General features: G+C 45.7%; 1 protein-coding gene across 3 annotated transcripts in view; it reads right to left on the minus strand.

Moving 5' to 3' along the window:
• Positions 1-11251, minus strand: part of mier2 (mesoderm induction early response 1, family member 2) — a 40473-nt gene extending 29222 nt beyond the window's left edge. The window contains exon 1 of one of the 3 annotated variants that reach the window (XM_054789247.1): positions 11199-11251. The gene's annotated coding sequence lies outside the window, so the exon portion shown is untranslated. The remainder of the gene's footprint in view (positions 1-11198) is intronic. The other 2 variants (XM_054789246.1, XM_054789248.1) reach the window with 2 other exon arrangements.
• Positions 11252-16129: the final 4878 nt, after the last annotated feature.

Consider the following 16129-nt stretch of genomic DNA (forward strand, 5'->3'; position numbering starts at 1 on the left):
CAGTGACAGCACTATAACACAGCGGTGCCTCGGTAAGGGTCGTTAATTAGTTCCAGAAGGCCTGACTCAAACCAAAACGCAATCTAACCAAAGTAAATTTCCCCATAGAAAATAATGTAAATCCAATTCATCCATTACAGACGCCCAAAAATGTTAGCACAAAACATTTTATAGACAATAATTATAGTTTTACATGCAGAAAATAAACATAACTTTGACCTAGTTTTGCAAAGAGGTAGAGGGAGGAGAGATTATGCTTAGAGGGCAATCCCTTTTTTTTTTTTTAAAGCTTCTGCAGTCAGGCCACAAAAAAGCCAAACGAACAATAAAGTTGTCATTTTTGGAACATTAGGATTTATTATGGTCCCATAAGAGTGAGAAGAAAACTGACAACAATAAAGCTGAAAAACACTTCCAATTGTACGTGAATGAAGTCCAAATATGAAGAGGAAAAGTCGTATTCTAACAAGACAAAAAACGGCGCGCTCTCCGTGCGTTTCCCGCGTGAAACATGACCACATATTTCTTTCCCTTTTCTGTGCGTTCTAACAAGAGAATAAGAGTTAGCATGAGCCGGCTAACATTGCACATCATGGGAGGCACCTATTTTGACGTTGCAGCCAGCCACAGAAAAGAAATCCAGTATGTGTTCATGTTTCATATCAGGTTTGTGGATGAAAACAGTGCAGTTTTCCTTTAAGGGAGAGCCCAGCCACCCTGCAGAGGAAACTCCTTTCGGCCGCTTGTACCCTCCATCTTGTCCTTTTGATCATCGGCTGACTGTGGCACACCAACACACTGGACACAACATTAGGTACACCTTCTTGCCATCCAAAACAACAATAACGCACCATTACAAAGCTATTCATGCCCGCTTTGTTAGCTTTTCTAGAGCTGAATGGATTAGAAATGCGGAAATGGCAGCTTTCATTGAAGAGGGTTCACAAAAATATGTAATTTACCATTTAGGAATTATTTTATGCGGTGTGCGGCACCTCCAACCTCAGGGGCTCAAAAGTATTTGGAAAATTGAGTTCCTTCTTACTTCAAGACAGACATGAGTTCAGGTATTGAGTGGAGATGTCACCTGACACAAAAACACAATGAAAAAACACATACATTATATTGCATATACAGTACCACATATAGAAGATATTATACTTGTTGAATTTCTACTACGTTACACTCTTCTGCACTCTGTGTGTATGCTAGCAGCCCCGCCTCCACCCACCGAGACAAAGAGACTGTATGACTGACAAAAGGCTCACTCCGTTCATGCCGTTGTTCTATGGTGCTGAAAGCAATGCACAGGGTTAAACCTCTTCCTGCCTGTTTGGAGGAAAAGGCACACGCTTGCACACGGCGATATATTGATTATCCACTTCATTTTCATTTATTGTGTTATTCATTTATTTTTGTTCCAAGCCAGACAGTTTTATTTCTGAAAGAGAACTCTTTGTCACATTTTAATGTCACGAGGTCTTGTGACACCCCTACGACTGAGCTACTGATGTAGCGTCAGTGCTAGTGAACATTCCATAGATAGATAGATACTTTATGGTAACACTTCACAATAAGGTACACAAAGTTACTGTAGTTCATGACGAACGATCCTCCCTAACCCTAACCACTACTCATTAGTTCCTCCTTAGTTCTTCATTAGTTCCTCAGTAACTACTCTAAATTTAGGTGCCTTAGTTCCTCAGTAACTACTCTATACATTAGTTGCTCATTAGTTCCTCAGTAACTAATCTAAATTCATGTCTTAGTCATTAGTTGCTCATTAATTCCTCAGTAACTAGTCTAAATTCAAATGACTTAGTCATTAGTTGCTCATTAGTTCCTCAGTAACTAGTCTAAATTCATATGTCTTAGTCATTAGTTGCTCATTAGTTCCTCAGTAACTAGTCTAAATTCAAATGACTTAGTCATTAGTTTGTTCATTAGTTCCTCAGTAACTAGTCTAAATTCAAATGACTTAGTCATTAGTTGCTCATTGGTTCCTCAGTAACTAGTCTAAATTCAAATGACTTAGTCATTGGTTGCTCATTAGTTCCTCAGTAACTAGTCTAAATTCAAATGACTTAGTCATTGGTTGCTCATTAGTTCCTCAGTAACTAGTCTAAATTCAAATGTCTTAGTCATTAGTTCTTCATTAGTTCAGTAACTACTGTATTTTTGTGTGCCTTATTGTAAAGAGTGACCTAATTTATTAATCTCCAGGGGGTATTCATGTTTGGAGCAGCTCTCCAAAAATCATAATAAACAGTCAAGGCAAGACGGTGAAAAATTAGACGAGAAAAATAAGAAACTATAAGTATAATAAATACATCAATAAATCATACAGGATGGTTCTTCCCTGTTGTGCTGAACTTTCACTAAGGGCCACATGGACATAATGGCTGTCCACAAAGGGCCAGATGTAACTTAGAAATAAAACTACATGTAATGTAATGTAATGTAAAATAAACGTAACTCCATTCCATTCGATTGTCCTCCGCTTATCCGGGTCCGGGTCGCGGGGGCATCAGTCTCAGTAGGGAAGCCCAGACTTCCAGGTCCCTGACCACCTCCTCCAGCTCTACCGGGAGGACACCAAGGCGCTCCCAGGCCAGCTGTGAGACATAATCCCTCCAGCGTGTCCTAGGTCTTCCCCGGGGCCTTCTCCCGGCTGGGCATGCCCGAAACACCTCACCAGGGAGGCGTCTGGGAAGCATCCCGACTAAATGCCCGAGCCACCTCAGCTGGCTCCTCTCGATGTGAAGGAGCAGCGGCTCTACTCTGAGCTCCTCCCGGATAACCGAGCTCCTCACCCTATCTCTTAGGGTGAGTCCTGCTACCCTATGAAGAAAACTCATTTCAGCCGCTTGTATCCGCGACCTCATTCTTTCGGTCACGACCCAAAGCTCATGACCATAGGTGAGGGTGGGAACATAGATCGAATGGTAAATTGAGAGCTTTGCCTTCCGGCTCAGTTCTCTCTTCACCACGACGGTCCGGTACAGCGACCGCATTACTGCAGACGCTGCGCCAATCCGCCTATCGACCTCACGCTCCAACCTTCCCTCACTCGTGAACAAGACCCCGAGATACTTGAACTCCTCCACCTGGGGCAGGACCTCATTCCCAACCCGGAGGGAGCAATCCACCCTTTTCCGACTGAGAACCATGGCCTCGGATTTGGAGGTGATGAGTCTCATCCCAGAAGCTTCACACTCAGATGCAAACCGTCCCAGTAAACGCTGCAGGTCACAGCCCGATGAGGCCATCAGGACCACATCGTCTGCAAATAGCAGAGATGAGATCCTAGTGCCCCCGAACTGGACTCCCTCGACACATTGGCTGCGCCTAGAAATTCTGTCCATGAAAATTATAAACAGAATCGGTGACAAAGGGCAGCCTTGGCGGAGGCCAACGTTCACCGGAAACAGGCTTGACTTACTACTGGCAATGCCAACCAGGCTCCTGCTCCGGTTGTACAAGGACTGAATGGCACGTAGTAGCGCACCACCAATCCCATACTCCCGGAGCACCCCCCACAGGACACCGCGAGGGACACGGTCGAATGCCTTTTCCAGGTCCACAAAGCACATGTAGACCGGTTGGGCAAACTCCCAAGTACCCTCCAGGACCCTTGCAAGGGTGTAGAGCTGGTCCAGTGTTCCGCGACCAGGACGAAAACCACATTGCACCTCCTGTAACCAAGGTTCGATTAACGGTCGTACCCTTCTCTCCAGCACCCTGGAATAGACTTTCCCAGGGAGGCTGAGGAGTGTGATCCCCCTATAGTTGGAACACACTCTCTGGTCACCCTTCTTGAAAAGGGGGACCACCACCCCAGTCTGCCAATCCTCTACTCCCCTCTCCATGACTGATGATCAGGTGAGAAGTCAGCTGAGGAAGATCAAGGCAAGGAAGGCCCCGGGACCGGACGGCATCAGCCCTAGAATCCTCAAGGACTGTGCTGACCAGCTCTGTGGAGTTCTCAGGCACTTGTTCAACCTCATACTGAGCCTGGAGAAAGTCCCGGCCCTGTGGAAGACCTCCTGTGTGGTCCCGATCCCAAAGACACCGCTTTCCAAGGAGCCTAACCACTTCAGGCCTGTTGCCTTGACTTCTCACCTGATGAAGACCATGGAGAGGATTATCCTGCAGCACCTGCGACCCCTGGTGGGCACTCAGCTGGACCCCCTGCAGTTTGCTTACCGGCCTCGGATCGGAGTGGACGACGCAGTGATCTACCTGCTGCACAGATCACTGCTACACCTGGAGGACAGCGGGAGCGCTGTGAGGGTCATGTTTTTTGACTTCTCCAGTGCCTTTAACACTATCCAGCCGTCACTACTCAGAGTGAAGATGGAGAGTGTGGGAGTAGACCAACACCTGACTGCATGGGTTATAGACTACATCACCAACAGACCACAGTATGTGAGGCTCCGTCACTGTGTGTCTGACATGGTACTCTGCAGCACAGGTGCCCCTCAGGGTACGGTGCTCTCCCCTTTCCTCTTCACCCTCTACACCTCGGACTTCACACACAACTCCACACAGTGTCACATCCAGAAGTTCTCCGATGACACAGCCATCGTTGGTTGTGTTTCAGAGGGGAATGATCTGGAATACAGGACGGTCATCAGGGACTTTGTCAGCTGGAGTGAGCTTAACCAGCTGCAGCTCAACACCAGCAAGACAAAGGAGATGATCATTAACTTCCAGAGGAAAACATCTCACTTCACACCGGTGAACATCCAGGGAGCGGACATAGAGTTGGTAGACAGCTACAAATTCCTGGGTGTTCACCTTAACAACAAGCTGGACTGGTCCGTCAACACCCACGCCCTCTACAAGAAGGGCCAGAGTCGCCTCCATCTGCTGAGGAGACTGAGGTCCTTTGGTGTGTGCAGGACTCTTTTACGGACCTTTTATGACTCTGTGGTGGCCTCAGCCATCTTCTATGCTGTGGGCTGCTGGAGAGGGGGCAGCACGGACAGGGACAGGAGCAGGATCAGTAGACTGATCAGGAGAGCGAGCTCTGTCCTGGACGGTCCTCTGGACTCCGTGGAGGAAGTGGGGGAGAGAAGGATGTTGGCTAAGCTGACATCCATCATGGACAACACCTCTCACCCGCTACATGACACTGTGGGTTCGCTTAGCAGCTCCTTCAGCAGCAGACTGTTACACCCACGGTGTAAGAAGGAGAGGTTCCGCAGGTCCTTCATACCGACCGCTATCAGGCTCTACAACACCTGCACCACCTGAACCATGTCGTAGTCACGATGCTTTACTTTACTGTTCTCTTTACTTGTCTTGCTTGCTTGCTGCTGTAACAAGTAAATTTCCCCGCTGTGGGATCAATAAAGTACATACAATACAATCCAGAGGTACTGTTCCCGACTTCCACACAATGTTGAAGAGACGTGTCAACCAAGACAGTCCCGCAACATCCAGAGCCTTGAGGAATTCAGGGCGAAACTCGTCCACCCCCGGAGCTTTGCCACTGGGGAGCATTTTGACTACCCCAGATACCTCAGCCACGGTGATGGAACTGTCCGCGTTCGTGTCCTCAGCCTCTGCTTCCTCTATGGAAGGTATGTCAGTGGGATTGAGAAGGTCCTCAAAGTATTCCTTCCACCGCCCAACTATATCCTCAGTCGAGGTCAGCAGTAGCTCTGTAAGTCCTTAATGTTAAATAAGTCTAAATGTATGACTTATTCAAGTGACAAGATTCAAGATTCAAGAGAGTTTTATTGTCATATGCATAGTAAAACAGCAGTTCTACCATGCAATGAAAATCTTATTCTGTTCATTCTCCCAAGAAAAGAAAGAAAACACGAGAAAGACATAAATCATTTGAATTGGTCAGCTTATGAAACGCACACGACTCCATCAATCAAGGATTAAACTATCCAAATGAATGAAGAAAAATAACATAAAACACAAGTTATGAAATGAGCTTTGTTCAAAACGTTCTTGTCAAAGTTAAAATGGGCTTAATTACTGTAGAATCAACAATTGTGAGCTGCTAACAACACGTATGACAGATGTAGCATTTTACAAAACAGTCTTGCATCCAACTGATGGTTTGATAATTGCAACAGCAGCTACATATAAATAATATGTAATCAATGCGTCTGTGTAGGCTCTCAGTCGTACAGGAGTTGTCCATCGAGGAAAAGGCTTCTTGAGACGTCATCTGTACTTCTGTGTAGAAGGTGTCGGACGTTTCGCTCCTCATCCGAAGAGCTTCGTCAGCAAACAGTTTGCTTTGTTCAAACAGTTTGCTGACGAAGCTCTTCGGATGAGGAGCGAAACGTCCGACACCTTCTACACAGAAGTACAGATGACGTCTCAAGAAGCCTTTTCCTCAATATGTAATCAACTAAAAATAACAAAATAAAAGTTGACTCAGTATATTAGTCAAGTTTTTAGGTTAGTAACTAAGCTAAAAACTGATATTTCTTAAGGTCTGTAATTGGTCAGGACACACCTGCTCACAGACCTTCAGCATGCACTGCTTCAAAAAACGCTCCCTCCGAAAAACACTTGGAAGCGTGGGCAATTTCTTCAGCCACAATAAAGCTAGCTTCCACTGCTGCCTTGTTTTTGGCTGTGGATTTCGTGACCACACTCTGCTGCAAACGCAGTTTGCCTTTTACTTCTTGGGCAATTTGTTGCTTTTCTTGAAGGCTAGCTTTGGCGTACTTAGCTCCGTGTTTAGTGTCAAAATGCCGACGCAGATTGTACTCTTTAACAACAGACACCGCTTCGTAACACAAAAGACTTACAGGTCTTTCTCCTTGAAGCACAAAGAAGTACCCGCCTTCCATCTTTCTTGAAACGATCTTCCATCTTCCGGACCACATAAAATGACGTGGCGGGCCACATTTGGCCCGCGGGCCTTGAGTTTGACACCTGTGTTGTAGATGGTGAGTGGCCAGATGACCCTAGGGAGAAGTCCAAATTGTCGGCACCAGAGTTGGAGCTTCCCTGGAAGCATTGTCTTGTTGATGGTGTCCAGACTGGTGGTGATGTCCTGCCTTAGCACCTGCACCTGGTCTTTGTCCCTGAGGCTTGCATTGTACCATCTGCCCAGGCTTTTCATGGCTTTTTCTGACACCATCGGTATTGGGTCGTCACTAACGCAGAACCTCACGTCCTTAAGCTCTCCTTGACTATTGAGATGCTTTGTGACTTATTCAGCTTGATGTTCATCTGTGCCCAGAAATGTATTTTCGTTCACCCTTTCAATGCCATCTATTTGTATTTGGTCTTACATGTATGTACAGTATGTTTTTTTTATTTTCTTACCGTTACTCATTTTGTTGTGCCTTTTTACTTATTCTTCTTTGCCCTGCACCTAGACCCTGGCCACTCCTGTCTTGGGCGGAGCTGCTCTTCATTTACCTTACCCATTTAAACTCACCTGTTGCTTCTGGAGGGCACTCTGCTATTCCTCATGGTCAAGACGCCAAGCCACGCTTCCTGCTGTTTCTCTCCTGGTTGACTAGTTAGCAGTTTTGCTCCACGTCCTGTAGCTCCGTCAAGCCTGGTATAGTTTATCCTCTGTTTTTCCATTTTGTCGCGGTGCCCTTTTGTTTGTCTACAGGCACGGTTGTTTTTTTGTTCACACACACCTGTGCAGCAGAGACTATTAAAAGCCTGTTCCGCACCTACCTTTGTCCTCTGCATCATCATCATCTTCCCCGTGTAGTCCTTTCTGCTATTACCAAATAGCATTATTTTAGTTATGGCACAGAAAACCTGTTTCCAATCTTCTATACACGCTTTTTTTAACAAGTGAATTGTGAATAAAGTTGTTATTCTTATAGTAGTTCTTAATAAGATCATTTATTTTCATGCTTTTATTGTTTTACTTGTCTTTTTTATTGTTTAAAATGCAATTTTCACATGTCCTCTGTTTTTTCTGTTTCTGTGTTTTAGCTCGGCTGTACTGTAAATCACACTGCTACCTCAATACACTTCAGCGTTAGAAATGAAATGAATGGATGAATAAATAATGAGTTGATTGACATTATTAGTTGTATTTAAATGATTGCATTGAAGTTATGAATTGAATAAATAAATGAATAGTGTTGTATTCTTTATGCTATGATATGAAGTACACTACACGTGTGTTTGTTGTTCAACAGGTGAATTTGCACACTTTGACTCCCGACCTGTTGGTCAGTGCTGGCGCCCGACCACAAGGGGGCGATGCTGCCATGCTTATTATTGAATACAAGGCATGCAGTGCATCTGTGACACAATACTTCATTTGGTGACTTCCAGGACGGGGAAGACAGGGATGAAGGTTGCTTTAGAGCACATTTCATCGCTTTGCAAAGCATAACTATGCATCATAATGTTCTCCCCAGCCTGGACCCAAGTGGAGCCGCAAACGAGCGAGACGAATGAGACGGCAAAGAGAACCAGATTTTCCTTGCATATTTGCTCAAACATTCCAGTTCGTGTCCATTAACCGACAACTTCCACTGCTTTTCACCGGCTAAGCCCCCCGACACCACCCCCTCCCTGTGCAAACAGGATGTTTGTGTCTCGGTGGGGCAGCGCAGCAATACAAAGCTGATCATCAGATAGCGAGCGTCCGTCTCTCTCCCAGCGCTGTGGCAGATTAGCAGGGATTTAGGGGCCTCCGCTCGGATTCCCCGACTAAACCAACGCGGTGCAGGAAACACTGAAAACACCAGACGTCATGCAGCCGGCAGCGCGCTTCCCCTTTAGGCCGCCGTTGCCTTGACAGCCGGGCCGCACCGCACGCCGCCATGTTTATTCAAGCGCCACGCACACATCAAACGGGAGCTTTGTGAGCCGGGAAAGACAGATGGAGCAAACGAGTGAGGTTTCTGCTGCAATACGTCAACGCTTGGTTTCAAAGGAGACATCGCGGGACTCAGGAGACTTTGGGTTTCCTCGTATTGTGCTGCTTCACCGCGCGTAACATCCGACGCCTCATGGAAAACACAGGATCTCAATCATCAGCACAGATTGTTTCATAACAATAAAATAACTAGAAAAGCACTCGGAGAGCGAAGACCTCCGCCAAGCGCCATAGTTCCCCACATATTGTGATTTACACCATAAATGTTAGTCCTACGTTTATTTTATCTACATATTTACATTCCTTAACCAAATGGAAGACTTTGAATAACTTAAAGAATGGTAAGAATGCTAAGGTTAGCATGCTTACACCGAGCATGTTAGCGGTAAGTGTCTGATTAAGTTTATATTCATGAAAGTCGCAAAAAAATGCTAGTATGCGCATGTTAGCATGCTAACACCTAGAATGACATTGGGAAGTGTTCATATGTGTCCATCCATCTTCTACCGCTTAGCCATGATCGGGTTGCGGGGGCAGCAGCCTAAGCAAGGAGGCACAGATTTTCCTCTCCCTGGCCACTTTGTCTAGCTCCTCCCGGCAGATTCCGAGGTGTTCCCAGGCCAGTTGGGAAACATAGTCTCTCCAACGTGTCCTGGGTCTTCCCCGAGGCCTTCTACCGTTTGGACGTGCCCTGAACACCTCCCCGGGGAGGTGTCCGGGAGGCATCCTGACCAGATGCCCGAGCCACCTCATCTGGCTCCTCTCAATGCGGAGGAGCAGCGGTTCTACTCCGAGTCTCTGCCGGATGACAGTGCTTCTCACCTTATCTCTAAGGGAGAGCCCAGCCACCCTACGGAGGAAACTCATTTCGGCCGCTTGTACCCGCGATCTTGTCCTTTCGGTCACTACCCAAAGCTCATGACCATAGGTGAGGGTAGGAACGTAGATCGACCAGTAAATTGAGAGCTTTGCCTTTTGGCTTAGCTCTCTCTTCACCACAACAGACCGATGTAGAGTCTGCATCACTGCAGACGCCGCACCAATTTGCTTGTCGATCTCGCGTTCCATCCTTCCCTCACTCGTGAACAAGACCCCAAGGTACCTAAACTCCTCCACTTGGGGCAGGATCTCATCCCCGACCTGAAGATGGCATTCCACCCTTTTCCGGGCGAGAACCATGGACTCGGACTTGGAGGTGCTGATTCTCATCTCGGCCGCTTCCGATCCAGTGAAAGTTGAAGGTCACGGCTTGATGAAGCCAGCAGGACCACATCATCTGCAAAAACCCCTCAACGCCCTGGCTGCGCCTAGAAATTCTGTCCATAAAAATAACAAACAGAAATCGTGACAAAGGGCAGCCCTGGCGGAGTCCAACCCTCATTGGAAACGGGTCCGACTTATTGCCATCAATGCGAACCAAACTCCTACACCGGTCATACAGGGGACGAACAGCCTGAATTAGCTGATCTGATACCCCATACTCCCGGAGTACTCCCCACAGAATTCCTGGAGGAACACGGTCAAATGCCTTTTCCAAGTCCACAAAAAACATGTAGACTGGTTGGGCAAACTCCCATGCACCCTCAAGGACCCTGCTGAGAGTGTAGAGCTGGTCCACAGTTCCACGACCAGGACAAAAACCACACAGTTCATATGTGTCTACCCATGAAAATGGCTAAAATTATACTATGCTAATATTAGCATGATTGCAATGCTAACATGTGAACATGTGAGTATTGTAACACCTAGCATGATATTGGTAAGTGTTTATATATGTCTACCCATGAAAATAGCAAATGCTAGTATGCTAACATTAACATGGTAGCAATGTCAACATGCTCACGTTAGCATGCAAACACCGAGCATGATAGTGGTGTTTATATATATGTCTCTACCCATGAAAATTGCAAAAAATGCTAGTATGCTCTTGTTATGCTAACATGGCAATGTTAGCATGCTAACACCTAGCATAATAGTGTCTATGTATGAAAATGGCTAAAAATGCTACTACGCTAATGTTGGCATGCTAACACCTAGCGTGATAGTGCTCAGTGTTCATATAAGTGTCTACCCATAAAAATGACAAAAAATGCGAGGATGCGAATATTAACATGCTAGCGAAGCTAACATGCTAACGTAGCATGCTAACACCTAGCATGATAATGGTGTTTATATATGTCTACCCATGAAAATAGCAAAAAAATGCTAATATGCTCACGTTAGCATTCTAGAAGTGCTAACATGCTAACACCTAGCATGCCAGCGCAATGCCCAGGGAAGACTAAATGTCCCAAAGAAGTGCTGTGACGTCTCGGCCGCCATGGTGTGTCTGTCTCCAAGTGATAAATGGTTCTCTCACGCCGTGTGGAAGTGGTAGGTTTTTGTCTTTTTTGTCCTCCTTCCCCACTCCATCTGAAACATTAGAATAAGTGAAAATGAGACAGCAAACAGCTGTTATTGTACGTTGACGTTGTGAAGGAGAAAGTGGGCCGCATGATAGGGAGCCCAAACACACCTCCAAGATGATCAAGTGCCTTGCTGAGGAAGATGAACGTGAAGGTGGTGGAGTGGTGAAGTATGTCTCCTCCACGGGCATCCTCAAGCGCAAGGAAGGAAGGAAGGAAGCAAGGAAGAAAGGTGAAGGAGCGCAAGAGGACTGCAGTAAGAACCCGTGCCGCTCTGCTCAATTCCAAGCCCAAGAGGATAAGGCAGTGCTAGATAACAATGGTGCTCATGCTAAACATTCCTAAATATTATTCATATCAGCATAACTCTTTGCTCTTTTGCCCCTCCCAATTTAAAAAAACATTTGAAATACTTCAACCTTCTTCTTAAAAAAATCTTCATATTTTTTCTTTTTGGAATATTATGACTTTGAGGAAAGTGTGTCCGTAGAAAGAGAGAGAAGAGTAAAGGACTGAGAGTTGGGACGTTGAATGTTGGAACTATGACAGGAAAAGTCGGTAGTTGGGATCAGTTGGTAGATGGTAGTAGTAGGTTGACATGATGCAGAGAAGGAAGGTAGACATACTGTGTGTCCAGGAGACCAGGTGGAAAGAAAGCAAAGCTAGAAGTTTAGGAGCAGGGTTCAAGTTGTTCTATCATGGTGTAGATAGGAAGAGAAACGGAGTAGGAGTTATCTTGAAGGAGGAGTTTGTTAGGAACGTCCTGGAGGTAAAAAGAGTGTCAGATAGAGTGATGAGTCTGAAGCTAGAAATGGAAGGTGTGATGGTCAATGTTGTTAGTGGGTATGCTCCACAGGTAGGATGTGAGCTGGAGGAGAAGAAGAAATTCTGGTTGGACTTGGATGAAGTGATGCAGAGCATACCTAGAAGAGAGAAAGTTGTCATTGGTGCAGACTTCAATGGACATGTTGGTGCAGGAAACAGGGGATGAGGAGGCCATGGGCAGGTTTGGTATCCAGGAGAGGATTGCAGAAGGACAGATGGTGGTTGACTTTGCAAAAAGGATGGAAATGGCTATAGTGAATACTTGCTTCCAGAAGAGGCAGGAACATAGGGTGACCTATCAAAGTGGAGGTAGGAGCACACAGGTAGGCTACATCTTGTGTAGACGCTGTCATCTGAAGGAGATCAGTGACTGTAAAGTAGTGGTAGGCCATAGTGTAGCCAAACAGCATAGGATGGTGGTGTGGAGGATGACTCTGGTGGGGAGGAAGATGAAGAGGACAAAGACAGAGCAGAGGACCAAATGGTGGAAGCTGAAAAAGGAAGAGTGTTGCATGACTTTTAGGAAGGAGTTAAGACAGGCTGAGTGGTCAGGAGGTGCTTCCAGATGACTGGACAACTACAGCTAATGTGATCAGGGAGACAGGCAGGAGAGTACTTGGTGTGGCATCTGGAAGGAAAGTAGACAAGGAGACTTGGTGGTGGAATGAGGAGGTACAGGAGTGTATACAGAGAAAGAGGTTAGCTAAGAAGAAGTGGGACACTGAGAGGACTGAGGAGTAGACAGGAGTACAGGGAGATGCAGCGTAAGGTGAAAGTAGAGGTAGCAAAGGCCAAACAAGACACTTATGATGACTTGTATGCTAGGTTGGATAGTAAGGAGGGAGAGACTGATCTATACAGATTGGCAAGACAGAGAGACAGAGATGGGAAGGACGTGCAGCAGGTTAGGGTGATTAAGGATAGGGATGGAAGTCTATTGACAAGTGCCAGTAGTGTGATGGGAAGATGGAAAGAGTACTTTGAAGAGCTGATGAACGTGGAAAATGAGAGAGAACAAAGACTAGAAGAGGTGACTTTTTTGGACCAGGAAGTAGCAAAGATTAGTCAGGATGAAGTGAGGAGGGCATTGAAGAGGATGAAGAGTGGAAAGGCCGTTGGTCCTGATGATATACCTGTAGAGGTTTGGAAGTGTCTAGGAGAGGTGGCAGTAGAGTTCCTGACTGGGTTGTTCAACAGGATCTTAGATCATGAAAAGATGGCTGAGGAATGGAGGAGAATGCTGGTGGCCATTTTGAAGAACAAGGGAGATGTGCAGAGCTGTGGCAACTCCAGAGGAATAAAGCTGATGAGCCATACAATGAAGTTATGGGAAAGACTAGTTGAAGCTAGACTAAGGACACAAGTGAGCATTTGTGAGCAGCAGTATGGTTTCATGCCAAAAAGAGTACTACAGACGCAGTATTTGCTGTGAGGATGTTGATAGAGAAGTACAGAGAAGGCCAGACAGAGCTGCGTTGTGTTTTTGTAGATGTGGAGAAAGCTTATGACAGGGTGCCCAGAGAGGAAGTGTGCTATTGTATGAGGAAGTCTGGAGTGGCAGAGAAGTATGTTAGAGCGGTGCAGGACATGTATGAGGACTGGAAGACAGTGGTGAGGTGTGCTGTAGGTGTGACAGAGGAGTTCAAGGTGGAGGTGGGACTGCATCAGGGATCAGCTCTGAGCCCCTTCTTGTTGGCTATGGTGATGGACGGACTGACAGACGAGGTTAGACGGGAATCTCCATGGACTCTGATGTTTGCAGATGACATTGTCATGAAGGTTAGCACAGTAAGACAGAGTACATGTGTGGGAATGAGAGGGACCCAAGTGGAAGACTGAGCTTACAGGGAGAAGAGATGAAGATGCTGAGGTTCTCTCTGGGAGTGACCAGGAAGGATAGGATCAGGAATGAGTACATCAGAGGGACAGCACATGTTAGAGGTTTTGGAGATAAAGCCAGAGAGGCCAGACTGAGATGGTTTGGACATGTCCAGAGGAGAGATAGGGAATATATAGGTAGAAGGATGCTGAGTTTGGAAGTGCCAGGCAGGAGGCCTAGAGGAAGACCAAAGAGGAGGTTTATGGATGTAGTGAAAGAGGACATGAAGGTAGTTGGTGTGAGAGAAGAGGATGCAGAAGACAGGCTTAGATGGAGGCAATTGATTGGCTGTGGCGACCCCTGCAGGGAAAAGCCCAAAGGAGAAGAAGAATTCCCGTAATATTATGACTTTATTCCCATAATGTTATCAATTATACATATTCCAAAAATGACAACTTCATCCATTGTTTTGTTGGTCTCTCGTAATATTACAACTTTTTTTCCTTTTCCTTTAATATTTCAGGTTTATGCAAGTAAAATGATGTTATTTTCTTCATAATATTATCGGTTTATTCTTGTAAAATTGCACCTATTCCCCCATTGAAATGTGACTTTTTTCTCTTAATATTTGGACTTTATTCTCGTAAAATGCCAGCTGTTTCTTCCATTTCGGCTGTCAACTATTCCAACTTCCTTGCAAACGGCCCCCAGCCCGCCCCCCCGTCCTGAAGGATGGAAGTGTGAGGTGATATTTAGCTTATGTTTTTCTAACTGGTCATCTCGGCTTTGAGGTGAGGGAAAGAGCAGAGGGCACTTCCTGTGAGACCTACAATAAAAGTGGAGGAGTGGAAGGTGCTTTCAGTCGCCCCCCCCTCCTGTATGTGCTTCTTTGGCCCAAGCACGACTTTCCTGGGCTGCCTTTGCCATTTTTGGCCTGTGTTGCCTTCATGCGCAGCTGCGTTGGCTTTAAAGTCCTGTGTCTTTTGAAAAGAGCTGATTCTGTACAGCAGAATTCTATTTTGGACGCCGTGTCGGAATCAAAGACGGGGGGCGAAAGACGCCAGAAGCGTTGGCCTGCCGTTGCGGACGAGACAACCGAATCTCTGTTGGGAGGATTTCCCCACCCGTGTGTGGGTTTTTTTTCACGTACGCAGAAGAACCTGCGCATGAATTAGGCCAGTAAGTGGTGCGATTAAAGCCGTCCCGCCCAGACACTCGGGCCTTTGAGCGACCGTGCGCACACACGTGCCATAGATGCCCCGCACAAGCACGCTTCTGTTCCAGCCCCGCCCCCCGTCCGCCATATCATGTGACCCAAAAGTGGGTCCAGGTTGAGTGATGTCACATCACTTGGCTTCCAAACGTCCATCTTCACTCTCAGCTTCCAAAGTGTGCACCGGGGGCCATTTGCAGCCCGCCGCTGTTTTTTTACTGCACATTCTAAAAATAGCATTAGCAAAACTTGAAGAAAAAAAAAGATGGACTAATCAGCAATAACTTTGCACGAATAAAGTCAAAATATTAAGAGAAAAAAGTTGTCATCTAATGAGAAAATGTTAAAGAAAGTCATAGTAATGTGAGGAAAAAGTCATTTTAGGAGCATCAAGTGTTTTTGTTTTTGAGTTGTAATATTATGAGAAGCAAACAACGCAGCAAATAAAGTTGTCATTTTTGGAAAACGAGGTTGCAGAAAAAGTTCTCATATTATGGGAACAAAGTCTTAATCATGACAAGAAAACGTACAAGAAGAAATGTGAAATAGTTGGAAAAAAAGCAGTAAATTCAAAATATTTAAAGAAAAAAGTATTCTAACAAGAAAAAAATGTGCAATTTTACATGAATTATGTCGTCAAATTATGAGAAAAAATAAACTCATTTTAGTAACATAAACTTGAAATATTCAAGAAAAAATGTTTTTTTAAAAAGTTGTGTCTCCCAGAAAAAGACCATGATAGCAACAGTAAAACATGGTGGTGGTAGTGTGATGGTCTTCAGACTTGCTGTGATAAATGGAAGCATGAATTGTGCTGAAGGAGAATGTTGGTGACCTCAAGCTGAAAGCAACTTGGGTTCTGCAGCAGGACAATGATCCAAAACACACCAGCAAGTCCACCTCTGAATGGATGAAGACTTTGGAGTGGTCTAGTCCAAGTCCTGACCTGAATCCTATTGAGATGCTGCGGCATGACCTTCAAAAGTGCATTTTGTGTTCAGTTGTGTTGCCATTGACTAATACTACGT

This window comes from Dunckerocampus dactyliophorus, chromosome 10, assembly GCF_027744805.1.
Source record: "Dunckerocampus dactyliophorus isolate RoL2022-P2 chromosome 10, RoL_Ddac_1.1, whole genome shotgun sequence".
NCBI lineage: Eukaryota > Metazoa > Chordata > Actinopteri > Syngnathiformes > Syngnathidae > Dunckerocampus > Dunckerocampus dactyliophorus.